The sequence below is a fragment of the Gossypium arboreum genome, chromosome 11 (genome assembly GCF_025698485.1).
Source record: "Gossypium arboreum isolate Shixiya-1 chromosome 11, ASM2569848v2, whole genome shotgun sequence".
NCBI classification, from domain to species: domain Eukaryota; kingdom Viridiplantae; phylum Streptophyta; class Magnoliopsida; order Malvales; family Malvaceae; genus Gossypium; species Gossypium arboreum.
The window spans coordinates 94,260,005-94,267,910 of NC_069080.1; positions in this window are offsets into that span (position 1 = coordinate 94,260,005).

The following is a 7,906-nucleotide window of genomic DNA, read 5'->3' on the forward strand; positions in this document are numbered from 1 at the left end:
CTTATATGTGAAGATTCCTTTTTGAGTCTAGTTTCATTAGAAACAAACGGCATCAGTATTGAAACCCTGTATAGAGAGATATTCAAGTTGTAACGTGCGAAGGTCAGTGTAGTCGACCCCTGTAACATGGGTGACTTTAACTAATAAACTGTACCAATTGGCCTGACCAAAAATTCTAGAAATAAATCCATGGATGGATATATGAGTCTAAATTCAGGGAAAATTTACAGAATCAGTTTCCGAGTTGTGAAACTCGAGATACGCTTTTTAAGGCGACAGCGACGCAGTTTTCCAACTTGCCTGGAAATGTCAAATTGGTCGGTGCCATAAGTGGTTTTGGCTCGTTAACCCCTCGTGTCCGACACCGGCAACGGTCTCGGGTTCGGGGTGTTACATTTTTTCTCAAATTGATCTATCAAATGCTAAAATTATTTTATGAAATTTTCACACATATATAATCACATGCTATAAACACCAAAAATAATATTAAAATAATTTTTCAACCTCAGATTTGTGGTCCCGAAACTGCTGTTCTAATTTAGCTAAAACCAGGCTGTTACAACTCTCGCCTTGAGGGATTTTCGTCCCCCAAAATCTTACTAGTGAATATGTCTTTCTCATAGCATCCTCGGGTTTCCACTTAGCTTCTTCAATCCCATGACGATGCCACAAGACTTTCACTAATGCTATTCTTTTATTTCTTAGCTCTTTGATCTCACAAGCCAAAATTCAAATCGATTCTTCACTGTACGATAAATCTAGCTGAATTTCAACTTCAATCGGGGAAATAACATGCTAGGGATTAGATTTGTAACTTCGTAGCATCGATACATGAAAAACATTATGAATTTTCTCTAACTCAGACAGTAATGCTAAGCGATAAGCCACTGGCCCAATTTGCTTAGTAATCTCATACAGTCCAATGAATCGTGGACTCAATTTCCCTTTTCGACCAAACTGAAGTATTTTCTTCCATGGAGATACTTTCAAAAACACTTTATCCCCGATCTGAAACTCAATATCTTTCCATTTCAAGTCTGCCTGCGTATGATTTCTAACGATCTGGCGCTGCTTTCAAACTATAAGGAATTACTTTCACTTTCTGTTCGGTTTCTTTAATTACATCGACCCCAAGAGTCTTATTCTCGCTAAGTTTAGTCTAGTACAATAGTGTTTGACATTTCCGACCCTATAAAGCTTCATACGGTGTCATTTTAATACTCAATTAAAAACTATTGTTATATGCGAATTCAATCAACGGCAAATACTTTTTCCACGTACCTTCGAACTCAAGAATGCAACATCTCAACTGATCCTCGAGTATCTGTATAACTCACTCGGATTGACCATCCGTCTGTGGGTGAAATGCGGTACTGAAATGTAACTTCGTACCCAATGCATCTTTTAGTTTCTTCCAAAACCTCGATGTGAACCTGGGATCTCTATCTGAAACAATAGAAGTAGGTACCCCGTGTAATCGAACAACCTCTGAAATGTGCAACTCAGCAAGCTTGTCAAGAAAATAATCCGTACGCACCGGAATGAAATGAGCCGATTTTGTCAACTTCTCAACAACTACCCAGATTGCATCTTTCTTACTCAGAGATTGGGGTAAACTCGAAACAAAATCCATAGTCACTCTATCCCATTTCTATTCAGGAATCATAATCGGTTGCAATAAACCAGACGGTACTTGATGCTCAGCTTTAACTTGCTGACAAATCAAATATCTAGAAATGAACACTGAGATATCACGTTTCCTACCAGCACCAATAAAGCTATTTTAAATCGTTATACATTCTCGTGCTTCCAAGATGAATAGATAAATGACTACTATGTGCTTCATTCAAAATCATTCAAATCAACTCTAAATTTCTCAAAACACATATTCGGCCTCTGAATCTTAAACAATCATCAACGTCAACTTGAAATTCTGAATCAAGGTTCGAATTACATTGAGCTCGTTTTGCTAACATTTCATTATTAGCTTTCTAAGCTATGTAAATCTGCTATAAAAATAATGGTCTTACTTTGAACTCAGCTACTGCAACACCCCTAACCCATAACTGACATCAAATTAGGGTTACGAGGCATTACCAGACAGACAGAACATTTCGGACCAATTCAGAATCACAGATACTATTTAACATCATTTCATAAACAATCATATCTAATTATGGTCTACGAGACCTAAAATATACATTTAAAGAAAGGTCAGAACTAAACCGAACTTATTCAAAATTTTTAGAACTTAACCAATTCTTTCAAACTGTTAAAGTCACACGCCCGTGTGACTAGGCCGTGTGGTACACACGGGCACTAGACACGCCCATGTGAACTAGCCATGCCAAAAATAGGTCCTATATTGACTGTTCCACATGGCCAATAGGTACGCCCATGTACTATGGCCGTGTGATACTTAGCTAGCTACTGACCTTAGCCCACGGCCATATGACACGCCCATGTGTCGAGACCGTGTGATTCTTAGAGGAGTATTGCTTTTCTTAGACGGCCACAAGGCACGCCCGTGTACCTTGACCATGTGGCACCAAGCAGGCTTAGTTAAAAAGCCTATTTGCCACCCTTTTTTGGGTCCAATCCTACAAACAATAATATACAACATTCATACCAAAATTTGCAACCAATTTCATGCTTAAGAATGACCAAAACACATTAAAACTTAGCACATTACAAACATACACCAAAACTATACACAACTCATCATTGTTAGCCAACTCCCATGGCATAATATATACACATCAAAACTTATATACATAGACCTTCTAGCCTATACATGCCATACTTTAAAATATTTACACTTTCAAAAGTACCAAAATGAGATTGATAGTGTGGCGACGATCCTAGACTATCCCCGAGCCTTCAGTAGCTACGATAACTATAAAACAGACAGTAAACACACAGAGTAAGCTACAAAGAGCTTAGTAAGCCAAATACAATTGGTATAATTACTAAAGCATATATGTACCATTCAACCATATAGATTCATAACCATCTCATAGAATAATTCATAAACTTAACCATGCTCCTTTGTTTGCATATATGTCATGCTTCATTTCCATACATATTTCACAGAGACAGAGTTTTTTTTATATTTAGAAAATTTAGTACAATACAAACGTACCTACATAGGTTATACAATTCATATACTCAATCTCAGATTTTGTACGCTATAATCAAACGGGTCAGAAACAATACAGATGCTCATAATCAAGTACAATGCCGACGTCTCAAACGTGGTCTTACATGTAATTCAATATCGATGCCTCTGTCCCAGAAAGGGTCTTACACGAAATCAGATACGATGCCGATGACCCAGACATGGTCTTATACATAAATCTTAATCGAGGCCTGTGTCCCAGACACTGTCTTACACGATGTCACAAACAGATGTCAACTTTGCTTAGGAACATACAGAGTTTTTCGGATATTAACATATTATCATACTTTACTCCAAAGATATACATCAGGCACTCAAGGCCATCCAATACATATTACAGTTTATATTTGCAGAATTTATTTCAATTAACACGTAATTGTAATTTGACTTACCTCGAACAGATTTCGGATAAAATGAGTCGTCTATTTAACTATTTTGGACTTCCCCCGATCTAAGTCCGATTTTCTTTGTTCTTGATCTAATACAATACAAATTCAACCATTCAATCATTCATTTCATTCAATTTAATCCATATACACATATCTAGGGCACTTTACATTTTAGCCCTTACATTTTCACAATTTGACAATTTAGTCCATTTTTCACAAAATCACCAATATGCAAAATTTCTTTACAACAAGGGCTAGCCAAATTTTCATGGCTTCTATATAAGCCCCTTCAATTCACAATTTAGTCCTTCAAAACCTTATTTTCAAAATTTAACCCAAAGAGCTCAATTTCATCAAAAGCTCAAAGACAAAACTTATGAACCATCTACCAAGCCTTCATAATTCATTCAAAAAAATCACAACACTCATGATATCAACAATGGCATTTCATGAAATCTTTATCAGAAACAGAAATTTAGACATGGGCTTTGAAGAACACGAAGCAACGATCACAGAAATGTAGAAATTATCAAAAATGGACGAAAATTCATACCTTAATCAAGGATTAAGCTAGCCGAATATCAAAAACCCAATTTGATTCTTTTTCTTGCTTCAATCGGCCAAGAGAATGGTAAAAATGAATGCCATTTTATGTTATAATTATTTAATACATGTTTAATTTGCAATTGACCAAAATACCCTTTAGTTATAATTCATTAAAGCTTACCTAACATGTCCATAATTGTCCACCATTAACATAAATGGTAAATTTGACATACAAGGACACATATTTTAAAAGCCAAGCCAATTAGGTGCTTTAACATTTAGCACTCAACTTTTACACTTTACGCGATTTAATCCTTTTTCATAATTAAGCACAGAAACAGACAAATTTAATCACAGAAATTTCGCAGATGTAAATTCACATATCACAGAAACAAAAAATAATATTAATTTTTTTAGACTCAGATTTGTGGTCCTGAAACTACTATTCTGACTAAATTGGACTGTTACAACTACAACCGAGCCGTCGTCAGATAAAGCCAATTGAGTATTCATTGCACGAAGAGCAAACAAAGATTTCTGGCTTAATGCATCATCAACAACATTTGCTTTTCCCAGATGGTAGTTAATCACTAGCTCTTAATCTTTTAAAAATTCTAGCCATCTCTTCTGTCACAAATTTAAATCTTTCTTAAGTTATCAGATATTTCAAACTCTTATGATCTGAATAAACATGGCATTTCTCACTGAACAAATGACGTCAAATCTTCAACGTAAACACAATAGCTGTTAACTCTAAATCGTGCATTGGGTAATTCTTTTCATGCGATTTCAACTGTCTCGAGGCATCAGCTATAACTTTACCTTCTTGCATCAAAACACAACCCAGACCATTCAACAATGCATCACTGAACACTACGAACTCTTTACCCGATTCAGGTTGAACTAATATTGGAGCTTCAGTCAATAAAGATTTTAACTGCTCAAAACTTTTCTGGCATTTATTTGACCACTCGAACTTAACATCTTTTTAAAGCAATTTCGTCATCGGAGTCGCAATCATCAAAAAGTCTTTCACAAATCATCTATAATAACTGGTGAGTCCTAGAAAACTGCAGACCTCTGAAACATTTCTCAGAGGTTTCCAATCTATAATAGCAGATATCTTACTCGGGTCAACTTGGATACCCGCAGCTAAAACAATATGCCCCAGAAAACCAACCTCACACAACCAGAATTCACATTTGTTGAATTTTGCATACAACTACTTATCTCGCAGAGTCTACAGTACAATCCTCAGATGCTCAGCATACTCGGATTCTTTTTGTGACTAAATCAATATGTCATCAATAACCACAACAACAAATCGATCTAGGTACAGTCTGAAAATTTGGTTCATTAAATCCATAAAGACAGCAAGTGCATTCGTTAGTCCAAAAGGCATAACTAAGAATTCATAATGACCAAACCTCGTTCTAAATACAGTTTTCGGCACATCAGAACCTTTAACTCGCAACTGTTAATAGCCCGATCTCAAATCTATCTTTACAAACACTGTAGCCCCTTTTAACTAATCAAACAAATCATCTATTCTGGGCAAAGGATACTTATTCTTTATAGTCACTTTATTCGACTGTCTTTAGTCAATACACATTCTCATCGTGCCATCTTTCTTTTTTACAAACAACACGGGAGCACCCCAGGGTGGTCTTGCAAACCCTCTGTCAGTTAATTCTTGCAATTGATCTTTTAATTCTTTCAATTCTATCGGAGCCATTCTGTATGGAGCTATCGATATCGGCGTAGTTCCTGGCATTAACTCAATGCCAAACTCAACCTCTCGAATCGGTGATAAACTCGGTAATTCTTCAGAAAACACATCCGGATACTCACACACAATTGGCACTGATTCAATCTTCTTTTCTGTCACTTTCGTATCAAGCACATAAGAAAAATAAGTTTTTCAACCCTTTCTCACATATTTCTGAGCTAACATTGAAGAAATCACTACTAGTAAACCATTCAAATCATCTGACTCAATCCAGATAATCTCATTATTTTGACATCTCAGATCAATCATCTTTCATTTATAGTTTACTATAGCATTATGTAATATTAACCAATCCATACCCAAAATTATATCAAATTAATCAAATGGTAACAACATCAAATTAGCCAGAAAACAGAAATCTCAAATCATCAACGGACAGTTCTTGTATACTTTTTCAACTAACACACACTTGCCTAAGGGGTTCGATACTCTAATCACAAATTCAATAGACTCTATAGGCAAAGTCTTACTGGATACTAAATTCATGAATATATAAGAATGAGTTGATCCTGGATCTATCAATGTAATAACTTTAGTATCATAGAGAGTGAAAGTACCAGTTATAAAGTCTGGCAAGGATGCTTCCTCCCGTGCACAGATAACATAAGCTTGAGCAGGTGCTCGTGCCTCAGATCTCACAGCAGAATCTCTCGCAACACTTCAGTTACCACTCATATTTTCACTGTTTCGGGGTAGTCTCCCTCTAATAGCAGTATTACTTGATCTCACATTCTGAACTTTGTCTTTCTCATCTAACTCCGGGCAATCTCGAATGAAGCGTTCTAATAAACCATATTTGTAGCAAGCTTTATTACTTTTATTCCAGCACTCTCTGAAATGTCGGCATCTACAGTGCTAACATTCGGGTTTATTGTCTCTTACACTGCCAACACTAGCTACTGATGTAGCTTGAGCTTTGGAACCAGAATATTATTTAGCACGATCCTTATTCGGATATCCGAAGCATTTGAGTGAGTATACGAATCTCTAGATTTCTTTGATGAAGATTGATACGGCTTACTCATCGATCTTTTTCTGATATCTCTAGCCTCTAAATCTACTTTCCTCTTTTCTTTGCTGAGGTCTTCAGCTTTACAAGCCCTTTTAACTAAAACAACGAATTCTTTGATTTCTAGAATTCCGACTAGAAGTTTTATATCTTCATTCAATCCATCAACGAACCGCTTACACATAATCTTTTCGATAGAAACATATTCCCGAGCATATTTGCTTGATCGCACAAATTCTTTTTCGTACTCAGTGACAGTCATCCGGCCTTGTTTCAATTCTAGAAACTCTTTATGCTTCTGATCAAGGAATCGCTGACTTATATACTTCTTTCAGATCTCAGATTGGAAGAACTCTCAGGTAACCCATTCTCTAGGAACCACAGATGTCAACGTTTTCTTCCAATGGTATATATTATCTCTAAGTTAAGATGCCACACATTTGATACATTCTTCAAAAGTAGAAGACAATTCTTCAAATACTCAGATCGTATTCTTGAGCAAAAACTCAGCTCTTTCAGCATCATCATCAACGGTAGCCAAAACTCTTTAGCCCCATGTTTTCGAATCTTATCAACAGATGGTTTATTTAATCATAGAAGATCAATAACTTGAGGAACTACAGGGATTTGTTGAGGAACAGGTGGGGGTAAAGGTTGTTGAGCAACCGGATTCATTCGAACAAACTCCGTGAACCACTCACTTATCATTTGGAAGAAAGCTTGCTTGGCCTCTCCCCCTTGACTATTTGATATCAGCCTAGAATCAGCTAGCGCTGCCCCTTGAGCTAGAGTGGACGCATTACTTTCCATATCATCAGCTATTGCTCATTCGGGATCCATTACTATACGAAAACACAATTTAAGCTGTCAGGAATCATCACACTATCGGAATTCATATATATCGCATGTATAGCTAGACTCTCACATCCTATGTTAGTCCTAGAATCGAATAAACCGTAGCTCTGATACCAATAAAATGTAACACCCTTAACCCA